We start from the raw sequence: 13,113 nt of genomic DNA, 5'->3' as shown, positions 1-13,113 counted from the left end.
TCAAGGAAAACCACTTTTTGCTTTTCCTTCCAAAACCGTCATTCCATATTCCAAATCAACATATCTCTTAAATATTTTGTAAACCTACCTTACGCTATCTCATTTGCAAAATACACTCTCTCACCTCCAAGAAAAGCAACTTCCTTTCTCTGCAAATTTTTCCTCTTTTCAAGTCCAAATGGCCGGAGTTCTTGCAACCGCCTCTAAGGCTCCTTCCAAGAAAGGTGGAAAGGCAACCCTACTCAAATGCTGAAATGGAGATTCTGAAGAGAAGAGCCGAGATGATCAACCAATATCGATCTGTTCAGAACCAAGAAATTGGTGCAGTGAAGACTGAGAAGCTGGGTGATAACGCTCTGGTTTCACCAAGATACCTTGATATGAAGGTATTTGCTTTTGTGAAAATGGATGGACTCAGTGACCTCTTCTATCAAGACTGGGAGACGGTGTACAACGTTGTACAACGAGAGGTCTATGTGCCTCTTGTCAAAGAGTTCTATGCTTGCGCTGTGGTGAAGAATCGTGAAACTATTCGGTCAAGGGCCTTCAACAAAATCATTGACGTCTCCTTGCAAGATGTCGCTCAAGCTCTTGGTGTAAGTCTGAATCAAGGTGAGAAGTACTCTCCTTCTTGGTGGTCAAAGACAGAGGATTACCGGTGCATCTGGAAAAATCAAGAAGATCCCTTGATAGTGGAAGTGAGCAATCTCAGGGACGAGCTCAAGTTCAACAATGCTGTGATCAACAAAGTTGTACTTCCCAAAGATGGTGCAAGAGGGCATGTTAACGCACATGCAAGGTATGCCCTTTACAAGATTGAGAAGAAGGTAATGGTAAATCCTGCTCATTTGATGTGGAATTACTTGATTAGTTTCCTGGATATGGGAAAAGGGTTTCTTCCCTTTGGGTCCCTACTGACCATGATTTTTGAGAAGAGAGGGATTACTGCGGAATTTCTGGCAAACAAGGAAGAACGAATAGAAGAGGATATCATTTGGCCCACTCCTATTAAGCTAGGAGATGTAAGCAAAATGAACATCAAGTATGATGACTCAGAGGTTCCTGATGAATACCTGACAAAGAAGAGAAGAGCTGTAAGAGAAAAGGAGAAAACTGACACAACCGTCAAGGGTGGCAAAAAGAAAGTGAAAACCTTGAAGGCACTGGAAGCTCAAACCAGTACGGTTCCAAGCAAAAGAACTGTCTCTCCTGCCTTGCGAATCGCACCGTTTCCTGAGGACGAGCCGGAACAGTCCAGGAACGTGCCCAAGGCGCCTACTAAGGAACGATCCATCAGAATCATCAAAGGTGGAGTTCATGTACAATCTGGTTCTCACCCTATTGCTTCAAGAACAAGATCTGGGCAAGGATCTCCTGCTGGCAAGCTTGCAGAACCTAAGAGAAAACTTAAACGATTGAGGAAGCAGTATGATGATAATTCCACCGTACAAGTTCAACAGCCTCACTACTCCAAAAGGAAGATTCTAGCAAATGAACCTGATGAACCTGTTGATGAAGAAGATCTCATCATTCACACCACCATTGCAAAAACCATAGATTCCATCCTTCCACATCACGAGGTAACCACTGAAATCTCCAATCAAGAATTTGTCAATTCCTTGTTTGATGATTCATATGATCCACACCACCATAACACACCACAAGAACCACACAACTCACCAAAACCACTTTCACCCTCCTCAAACCAACAAGAACTCACTGTGAATCCCACTGATCACAGTTCACCAAAATTCTCTCCTATCACTACTTTGGATTCCTCCGATGAGGAATGCACCGTTCAACAAGCCAAGCCAAACTCTCAATTGTTCAACCTCTTCCCATTAACCTTGAAAACCCAAATTGATCAACCCCTTCAAAACAATCATCAAGCTTCAACATTAGAAAGCACCCCAAAACCTCAATCAAAGCCCGGTACAGTCTGCATCCTTTCTCAAGCGAGAAAGAGGCGTCTTCAGACGCTAGTGTCCTCTGCCATTAAGCGCAGGCGCACTGCAGGGTCAACCAAGGCAAACTTCAAGGCCTTTCAAGAAAAACTGATTAAGAGAATTGAGAAGACTCCCAACCGTACTGTGTCTGTCTCTTGGAAGAGATCATCAGATGTTGGCTACAAATTCCTTTTGGAAGCACGCAAAGTACCGGACTGGGATGAATTGCAAGTTTGTGCAACTGAAGGTTATGTTGGCACACTGTCCTACTCTTTCTTGAACAGGTTAACTGCTTTAATTGTTTACTTGGGCAATGGGGTCTACATTTTGCTGCCAAGGAACATTCCAGACATCCTTCTGCGTCCGGAGAAACTTCATATTGTCAAAGGCAAAGGAAAACTTCAGGAAGATGGTGAATGTTTAGCTCCGCTGAACAATGCAGATGTTGAAGAGCAAATCATAATTTCTGATGCTGATGATGATCAAGGGCATGAGCAAGAGAACATGGAACAACCTTTGGAAGCGCAATTTGTTCGCCGGAGCGACTTTGAAGATCATAAGACTCAAATGAACAATCTCTTCTATGATCTGGCCTCCAAGATTGATGTAACACCCCGATTTCCAGGTGTCACTTTAGTAACCAAAATAATCTTTACGCGGAAAACAGGTAATTTTTTTTTTTCGTTTTCTTTCCTTTAAATCAAAACGATAAGGAAGTAAAGACAAACCCCAACAACTAACTAACCGATATACAAAATATACATCTGTACAGCCTCAGCTGCACTCCATGTCACGCGAAGCCGCAGTGACTCCAAAGCAGTGTGCCCGTAGGCAAATATATACAGACCCAGAAGTGTAAGTGAGAAAATTATAATTACAAACCACTAGGAGAAAGTCGGCCTCAATATGGCCTAAGCAAAGACCCCTATGGTCCAACTGACTCACTGTGATCCCTCAGTAAGAGAACCACACGAAAAGTCATGCGTCGGAAACCTACCCGATCCCAAAAGCAAAACGAATCAGAGCTCTACACAAAACATGACGCCTGCCTAAACCTACCCTCCCTTCACTGCTCACATAACCGAGTCCACCGCGAACTGAAGACGGCAAGTTGAAGCTCAGCTCCATGCATCGTAAAACTCCTTTCGTCAGACGTCCACGCTCGTCAGTACGGTCCTCCAACTCAAACCTGATCCCCCCCGAGGGAGAGACCATAGAAAACCAAACCACCGTCGACATCTGGCAGCAGGCCGACCGCTCAAACACAAACATGAAACCAAAGCCAAGGCGCTAGGGTCAACTCACAGAAATACGTAGATATACACTCAACATGTGATATGGGGTATAGATAAATGTTGATATATACATATATAAACAATCCTTGCATGTTATGGCTCTAACATTGCTTCAATAAACAAACAGCACACAGTCTCAGTCAGCATGAATGTATGCGTGAAATGCACAATATGAATCCGGATTTGTGACGCGTTCCCGTTCGCCACAAGTGAAGCATTTTCACTATGGATGGACCATTCCCGTTATCCATCCTGGATGAACCATTCCCGTTATTCATCCTTGGTGAACCATTCCCGTTATTCACCGAATGATGAACCATTCCCGTTATTCATCATTAATGCAAGGTGAACCATTCCCGTTATTCACCATGATATGCACAGGTGAACCATTCCCGTTATTCACCCGATTGAATGCAACGTGGTTAGCCAAACAACGAATCGCCCTTACCATGAAAGTTTTTAGCTCACAACCCAATCTCAACAAACCCATGAGTTAGTGTCGGTCAATACAACACAACTCGGAGTAAGTGTCGGTCAATACAACACAGCTCCACCAACAAGAATACACAAGGGTCTAGTGTCGGTCAATACAACACAGCCCAAACAACAAGAGCGCTAAGTGTCGGTCAATACAACACCGCTCCAACAACAAGAGAACCCAAGGGATTAATGTCGGTCAATACAACACAACCCCATCAACAAGAGTACGTAAAGTACTCGGTGACTTTCAATCATCACCATAGCTCACCTTAGTGGCTTTCCCCAATTCCAATAACTCACAACAAAGGTCGACTTTTCCCCGTCTTTCGTAAATATTTTCCCCTTCAGTTTTCCTATACTTAAACGTTAATAAAAATGATTTCAATTCAGATTAGTCAGGTTATGAGTTTATTTCTCAAAATCTAGGTTTCCCAAGTCTTTAGTTTACAAAATTCTATTCATTCTAGGTTTTCCGAAAACCAACCACCCAAAAGAAGTTTCCCGGGGAAAGTCTATGTAAACCAACAAATACCAACAGGCTAAGTCTCAAACCCCTCGTTTGAACTTGCCTAGGGTTGCTCATCCAACCCAAAATATCAAAGATCACCAGATCAATGAATCTCCACTCCGAAGTTGCGTCAAAACGCTCCATCCAACACAACATCAACATCATAAGTTATAAAAACATTCATAACAATAAACCATCATCATAATCAATATCATCGCAAAGCATAAGTCGAATTTATCGACGCCTATCATGAAATCATAGCTAATATATATGTAAGTTGCCCTAACCTCGAGCTGTTCCAGCTTCGAAATCAAGGTTGTCCTCAAACAGTTGCTCTGAATATTCCAAAGTTCCTTCAACTGAACCTCGGAGAAAAACAAAGCAGAATTCAAACAAAATCGATTAGTTCGATCGCAAAACAATACATAAACGATAGACAAAGCATCAAAGCTTCAGAATACGACAAACGGGTACGAAAGGACAAGTTTTCGAAAACGAAAAACTCCCCCCCCTTAGGAAAAACCCACGGCCATAAGGAGAAAAGGGCTTCGGCTCTTTTTCTTCGATCAAATCAGTTTACAAGGTAGTTTTAGGGTAAAACTAAGGCAAAGAAACTGTCAGAACAATTTTCGGACAATCGGGTCGAATTACGACTACGCAGGGGCATTTTGGTCCAAAATAAAGGCTCAAAACTTCAAAGTTATCAGTTCTGAAAACAGATTTGACAGCAACGATCCTCATGACATCCGTGACAACAAATCCTAAAGGCACGAAGTCAGATTATAGCTTTACGACAATAAAGTTTCGAAATGTGAGACAAAAAGAGTTTTGAGTCAATTTTTCAGATCCTGGACCACTGAATCGCAATCAGAGTTTACTGACAGAGTTTTTAGACTCAGGGGAACATAAGGAACATAACCCAAGCGAGAAATCAGAGAAATCGGACAATTTTAGAAAAAGCTCAAAACTTAGAGCACAGAAACGACTTCAGAAACGCAACAGAAACAACAATCAGAGGTAGGAATCGTGTTAGTTACCTTGATACCTAGAAGTAGGGACGAACTGCACGAAGATTGGTCAAGGTTTCGCGAAAATCTCTCCTCTCCCTCTCTCTCTACAATTCTCGGCCTTGATGGGTGAAAATGGCAAGATTTTTGCTTTTTCGCGCTATTTATAGGCGGGCGAAATCGCGGGAAAATGAAAATTTCGCGATTCCGATTTTTGCAGCACGATCACCGTGGAATTCTAAGAGAGATTCTAGCGTCGGAATTCCAGAACTCAAAACGAATATCTAGGATTTGGGAAAAACGATATCGAAAAACTCAAAAGCGGTGTCGGTTAATCTGCCCCGAAAAACTACTTTTTGCTGTGATGCTCAGACGACAAAACTCCCTACTGAAGAAAGATTGGAAATGTCGAAACAAGTCTGGCAACGTGGACGGAATCTTCGTTAGAAGTCCCGAATAGAAAAAGTCTTCATCCATTGCTCGAAAATAGGGTTTCGAAGCAAAGAAATTAGCGTCGGCGGACATCCGAAAAGTGAAACCTATCGTGCGTACAGTCCAGAGTTCCGAAATGAAACGCTGGTCGATGGAAAAATAAAGAGAATCTTTAAATTTTCCGAGAGTTCGAAATCTCACTCAAAACGTTGCTTTAAGAGCGAAATAGCCTATTCTGGACACGCTCGCCATAAGGCAGGTGTGCAGACGACTCGCACTAGCTCCGAAAGAAACAACGCCACATTCCTCGAGCAATTCCTGAACTTTCTTCTTCATTAATCTTTCTCAAATATCAAACTCCTGTCACGCTTACACTGATTCCACGCGTGAGTCGGAAATTAACTTGTTCCGAAAATCCGGGTCTTACAATTGATCTGCTCCTGCATCGTTTTGGCTAATGGCCACTCTCTACCCCTTTTAGTTCTATATTATTTAAATTCCTGACAATTTGCACTTTAAATTTCTGAACCTTGTTATCTTCGTACTTCAGTTATCCTTATCGTTCTTAGGATATCCTATATGCATGTCGGGTTTCTATTTGCATGTCTCTTTTTAATAATGCCAAATGGGGAGAAGAGAGAAAGAGATAGGATGATGGAGGATATTGTAGGATATTGTGCTTAATAACATAATAACGAGAGAAAGAGATAAGATGATAGAGGATATTGTAGGATATTGTGCTTAATAACTTAATAACTTGTTTTTTAAAAACATAGCCTACTAAAGTCAGGGGGAGTAACGTAAAAGAATTTTTTTTGTCACACCCTGTCAAGCTCAAATTATTTTGAAACTTTACTAAACTCAGGGGGAGTTTATTATTTTAATTACCTCTTTCTATAAAAATTGTCATTATCAAAAAGGGGGAGATTGTTAAGTTCAAACGCATCATAACGTTTTTAAAATCTTATTTTGATCATAACAATTTTATAGTAGAAGTTTCATTGAAAATTTATCTACTGATAACGTTCTCAATTTCAGGAGAAACTTGGCTATATGTCACACGCTTCAACGCTCTATCAATTATTAAAAGGATATTTTCCTCAGAAAATAGAAGTAACTCGGCCTCTTCTGTACCCAAGTGAAGACTCTGACCGTTCAATGCCAAGTCATCAGTCAGATATATCAAGAAGTATTTTGAGCGCCAAAGTCATAGTTTGATTACAACCGGTTGTCCCACATTCAAATCCAATGGCAACTATTTGAATCTCATTCAAACTAAAACACATGAAGACAAATTTACTTCAGCAAAAGGCACGCTGACCAACAAGGGAAAGTACTAGCCGTCAACATCAAATTGTCAAATTGTCTCATGTCTGAAAAGTAGCCCAAAGTCTATCACCACCTACTAGCTGACAAACATCACCTTTTGAGCTAAAGGATAGACTTGCTTCAGAAGTAACATTTAATGAAACTACCAACCAAGCCTTTTGAATCAACGGTCTGATATCACCTTTAACGACTGTCTCAACGGTTGGATTTTATCTCACAACGGCTACAACACTAGCAAGCAAGTATTTAAGACACTCTTGAAGATCTGAAGAAGAAGAATCAACTCTGAGAATTCAAGCATTTATTTTCAAACTTCTCAACAACATTCAAAGCTCAAGAAGATATTCCTAAGCGTCAAACACAAGCCATAAATTCTGCCAAGTGAAAGAGAAAACCTCGTACCTTAAAAGAGTCATATCTTTTTATTCTCTTGACACCTTTGTAGTAACTCTCAAGTGATCCAATAGTCAGATCTGAACCTAAACACTTAGAGTTTCAGTGCTTTAAAGTCTCTACCTTTACTCTTGAAAAATGAGAATCTCCGTAGAGTGATATAAATCTTTGTAAGATTTTGGAGAAGTCCTGTACAATACTTATAGGAGGAGTCCTGCATAATACTTGGAGAAGTCCGTGATAATACTTGGAGAAGTCTGTGATAATACTTGGAGAAGTCATGTCTAATACTTGTATTGGAGAAGTCCTTGATACTTGCTAGTGAAAATCTTGGTGGTGGCCAAGTACTGGACGTAGCCCAATCGTTTAGGGTGAACCAGTATAACATTTGAGAAAGAACATATATAAATGCTTCAAAATGTATGCCAATAGAGAAATATAGATCTATGGCACAAATAATCATTCACAAGAAGAGTTGTAATGAAAATAAAATTTTTGACTACCCATTAGATCTGTTGCATGTAGTATTTAAAAACTTTTGATATGTATTTATATATCCACGTGTATATCAACTGATGAAGTAAATATATATTCACACTAATTATCCACACGAGTCAAACGATTAAAAGTAAAAATATTCAGTGAAGTAGGAAAGATTGAGAAATAATGCTTACAATTGTGGGAATTGAGAGAAATTGAGAGTGAAAAAATGTATGTAATTGAGAAATTAAAAATCTCGAATCTTTTTCGATAGAAGAAAGACTGTAGAAACACGAGAACAAGAGATCGAAGGCAGAGGAAGAAGAAGAAAGTGGAGGATAAGGAGGAGGAGGAGGAGGAGGAGGGGGAGGAGGATGAGGATGAGGATGAGGATGTGGAAGAGGAGGAGAAGGAAAAATAACAAGAAGACAATCTATGTGTTTATTATACTCCGCCGGTTTCTATCAAATGGTTAGAAAGAAAGAACAACACATTTATCAAGAAATCCAACTAATGTTTTTATCTTTCATAGGTTTCAATCCAAGAGTGAAAAAGAACGCAAATATAAATTTATCAAGTAATACAATTAAAATAAATTATTAGTTACTTTCGTACTTTTTCTTTTGAAGTATATACGTATTTCTCATTATTTATTATAATCATAATTAAGGGCATAAGTGGAAAATGATTTAATGCACTCTTAAAATTTTAGATGAATATATATATAGTTTTCTATCATAGTGAATTTTTTTAAAAGAAATAAATGGATTGAATTATTAAAAACATGGATGGCCATATGGTATGATTTAGCTGGGGTGGATTGTTGCAGGTGATTGCTCACACTACAATTGCAAGGATCAACCATAATGTGCTACGACTCTACAAATACATCTCGTTGATACCATAAATGGATGCTTAAACACGAGATCTCTTAGATTATCAAGGAAAAATTACGAGCCTAATTGAGAAAGAACAGGTATATAAGTTCTTTAGAATGCAAGCCAATAGAGCAACAAAGATTTATGGGAAAAATAAATAAATAATCATTCACAACATGATTAAGAAAAAAAGAGTTGTAGTGAAAAGAAAACTTGGACTACCCATTAGGTCTTTTGCATGTTTTATTTAATTATATATATATATATATATCTATATATACATGTATATCAATCGATCCATCAATTATATATTCACACCAATTATCCTCACGGATCAAAAAATAAAAAATAAAAAATTTCAATGAACTAGCAAATGTTGGGAAAAAATGCTTACAATTGTGGTATTTGGGAGAGTGAATTTGCTTCGATAGAAGAAAGGTAGAAGAAACACCAGAAAAAGAAATAAAAAAAACAGAGGATGAATAATGAGGAGGGTGCGGAGGAGGAGGAGGATGAGGATGAGAAGGAAAAATAACAAGAAGACAATAGTTGCGTTGATTATTCTCATTCTTCCCCGGTTTCTATCCAATGGTCATAAAGAAAGAGAAACACACTTATCAAAAAACACACTTATCCAATAATGGTCATTAATATTTTAAATATCAAGAAAAACACACTTTGATGAACAACCCCTGTTCATGGCCCCTCTGCTGTGTTTTCTTTTAACAATTCTGGGTGGATGGGAAGTGAGTATACAGAGGCCAAAGCACTGTGGGGTTTGGGGAAGGAGATTGGAGTAGCATGTGAAGGGAATGAAGAAGAAATTGTCAAGAGATTGCAAGCTATGGAGGAGAGGGGCGCTGCTGTGGTGAGTGCGCAACAAAGCCATGTCCATGGAGCCGGGTACAATAGTTTTTAATGTTATTATTATCCTTAAATGTGAGGGGGCTCGGGAACCCAGGTAAGAGAAGGGTAATTAGAGAAATGGTTTGTCAAAATCATGTTGAGATGTTGTGCCTACAAGAGACAAAGTTGGAAGACATTGATAGGAGAAGCTGTTGTCAGGTGTGGGGGGATTCTGAATTTGACTGGATCAGTGTTCCTGCTGTAAATAGAGGGGGGGGGGGGTTTGTTGTGTGTGTGGAAGTGGAATCTGTTTGTGATGGAGGAAAGTGTGGTGGGTTATGGTTATCTTGGCCTTGTTGGGCATTGGGGGGAACCCAATAGAAGTTGTGTCATTGTTAATATTTATGCTGCATGTAATATTGCTGATAAGAGAGCTTTGTGGGAGGCTCTTGTAACATGGCGTCAAAGTTGTTCTATTGATATTTGGTGCCTAGCAGGGGATTTCAATGCGGTGAGGACTGTGGAAGAAAGAAGGGGTGGATCAGGGGTTCAGAACTCACAGAGGAGAGAGATGTTTGAGTTCAACGAATTTATTGCTGCCATGGGTCTCTTAGATATCCCGCTAGCTGGTAGAAAGTATACATGGCAAAAGCCAAATGGGCATGCTCAATGCAGGCTTGACAGGCTCTTGATCACACCGGGGTGGAATCTGGCTTGGCCAAATTGTTCTCAACTGGTGCTGAATAGGGACATCTCTGATCACAGTCCCCTTCTCTTGCGTCAGACGTTTCAAGATTAGGGCCCGAAACCGTTTAGAGTTGTTAATTGTTGGCTACATGACCCGAGGATCAGTTCTGTTGTGGAAAAAGCTTGGAGTGAGGCTACTGTGGGAGGTTGGGGGATGTTTGTTCTTAAAGAAAAACTAAAAACGACTAAGTGCAGTTTAAAGCAATGGAACAAAGATGTTTTTGGGAATCTGAAATTTAAGAGGGAGGAAGTAGTCCTGAAAATAAATGAGCTGGATGCAAAAGAAGAAGATGAGGGTTTATCTCAAGAGGAGGTGGGCTCTCGGAAAGACTTACTTAATGAATTTTGGAGAATTCTTAAATTTCAAGAGTCGTTATTGTGTCAGAAAGCTAGAACAAAGTGGATAGCGGAAGGGGACCAAAACACAGGTTTCTTTCATGCAACAATTAGCTGGAAGAGGCGTGCAAATTCTCTTGTCGGCATATTAATTGATGGTTCTTGGGAGGAGAATCCAGCTAGCATAAAACAAGAGGTTCAGACTTTCTCTGAGAATAAGTTCAAGTCTGATCAGTGGTGTAGGCCAAATCTGGAAGGGGTTCAGTTTAAGTCTATATCTGAGGCAGATAAGTCAGATCTGATTGCTCCATTTACTGAGGTTGAAGTCAAAGAAGCAGTGTGGGCTTGTGGGGGAGACAAAAGTCCGGGACCAGATGGGTTTAACTTCATATTTATCCAGCGGTTTTGGGAAATTATGAAGAATGATTTTTTCAGAACAGTAAAAGAATTCTGGCCAAGGGGTGTGTGGCCAAGAGGAAGCAACGCTTCGTTCATTGTTCTTATCCCTAAGGTAAATTCCCCTCAAGGTCTCAATGAGTTCAGACCAATTTCTTTGATTGGGTGCATCTACAAAGTGATTTCCAAATTGTTGGCTGGTCGGTTAAAAAGTGTACTTGGCAAGGTGATAGTTGTTCATCAGTTTGCTTTTCTTGGAGGCCGAAATATGTTGGGCAGCGTAGTGGTGGTCAATGAAATAGTAACTACAACATTTTGGACTTTAGGCAACATATGCCTCAGCAACTAATGAAAAAATGTTCTTGAAAAGTTGATCCGACAACGGTTTTTTAATTGTAGATATTTTTCATACCTACAGTTTCATAATTGTTCTTGTATTATAGATGAGGCAACGATTTAACGTAGTGTAGCCATTTGACTTGTCAACAATTGCTTAAATGTTCTTAGAACATAAAACGAGTACGGTTTTATAAAAGTTGATATTTTTTTAAAAACAATTTGGTAACTGTTTCTACAAGCAATTTTAGGCAACGGTGTTCTAGGTCAAAAGGCTACAATTGTAATCTTGTCCTTAAAACTGGACAAGTGCTACACTTGTAAAGTGTAGCCTAATTAATATTCAACGACAATTGATGAAACGTTCCCATAGTTAAAATTAGGCAACATTTATTAATTTTAAGAAGTAAATTAAATCTGGTTTAAGAGAGAAAAAAAAACCGCTAATCTTTCCCGGTTCTTTTTTCTATTTTTTTTTTCTAAAACGCTAATTCTTCCCTCCCACGGTTGCCACTCTCTCAAAACCCCAAACCCTAGCCTCTTCTCTCCAAGGTACGACACATCCTTTCTCTCCATGGCATGGCACGCCGTTCATCTTCCTCTCTAGGGATTCAATCAGCGCTCTTCTCTTCACGTCCACCATTAGGTACCTCTCTTCACGCTGTCACATTTTCAGGTCTTCATGTTTTTTTACATCTTCACCTTTTCTCTTCCCGTATTGTCCACCAGTTATCGCCCTCTCTTCACGCCTTCTGATCACAACAAGCAACTCGTAATTCACACGACGCTCTCCTCCACAGGTGATTTTTTCATTCTCACTTCTCATGTGATTCTGATTTCCGCCTCTTTTCGTTCTGATTCCGATTTCCATCTCTTTTCATTTATTTGCAGTTCACCTCTTTGGTTTAAGAGAACGTCACCCAGTTAACTCAAGCTCTTCTCAATATGTTAGATATCTAAACCCCTTTTAGTTGTATTCTCTTTTCTCTTCATTGAATTTTTAATTGACTATTGTATTTGTAATTGCTTGTCTGCAATTCATGCTTGAAGTTCATTATTCATGTGAATTTATCGATTTAGCAGAAATCCAATTTTATTGTGTTACTAATTTAATCTGATTATGATATTTTGTAACTGGGAACCCATATTTTGGCAAATTGTATAACACTACCTGTGGATGTTTATTGCTTGTGTCAATTCTTGAATGCTTATTGTATTTATGTAGATGTAGATGAACCGTGTGTTGTTTTTTATTATTACCATGAAGGTTTGAGTTCAACCATTGTTTCTGGACCTGCGTGAATTCAATTGGAATGGTGGGGCTATTCTGCTTAGTATTTTTGAAGGTGGTGGGGTAAAGTTTAGACTTGTTATGGGGTCCCTGTACATGTGTTGGTTTTGGTGGGGTGTGCTTATATACTAGTTTATATTGGTACTTTGTATCGTCTTTTTCTCCTTTTTACTTTTTTCTTGCTGAATTTTGATCATTGTTTTTGGGTTTGGAGTACTCCTTGTACTCTTTTTAATAAATTCTTTCCCTATAAAAAAATTGTAGTGAACTTTTTATTTTTTTAGGATTCAAGTTCTCATTTATCAACACTGGCTCAAAGAATTGTTCCACTATCAAATAAGAGTTGTCTAATAAGAGGATATACTGATATACCACCAGACACAGCGCATGATACAATTTTATAACTTTTGGAC

Source organism: Lotus japonicus, chromosome 5 (genome assembly GCF_012489685.1).
Source record: "Lotus japonicus ecotype B-129 chromosome 5, LjGifu_v1.2".
NCBI lineage: Eukaryota > Viridiplantae > Streptophyta > Magnoliopsida > Fabales > Fabaceae > Lotus > Lotus japonicus.
The sequence above is the reverse complement of the archived record's forward strand: the minus strand, read 5'-3'. Positions refer to the sequence as shown.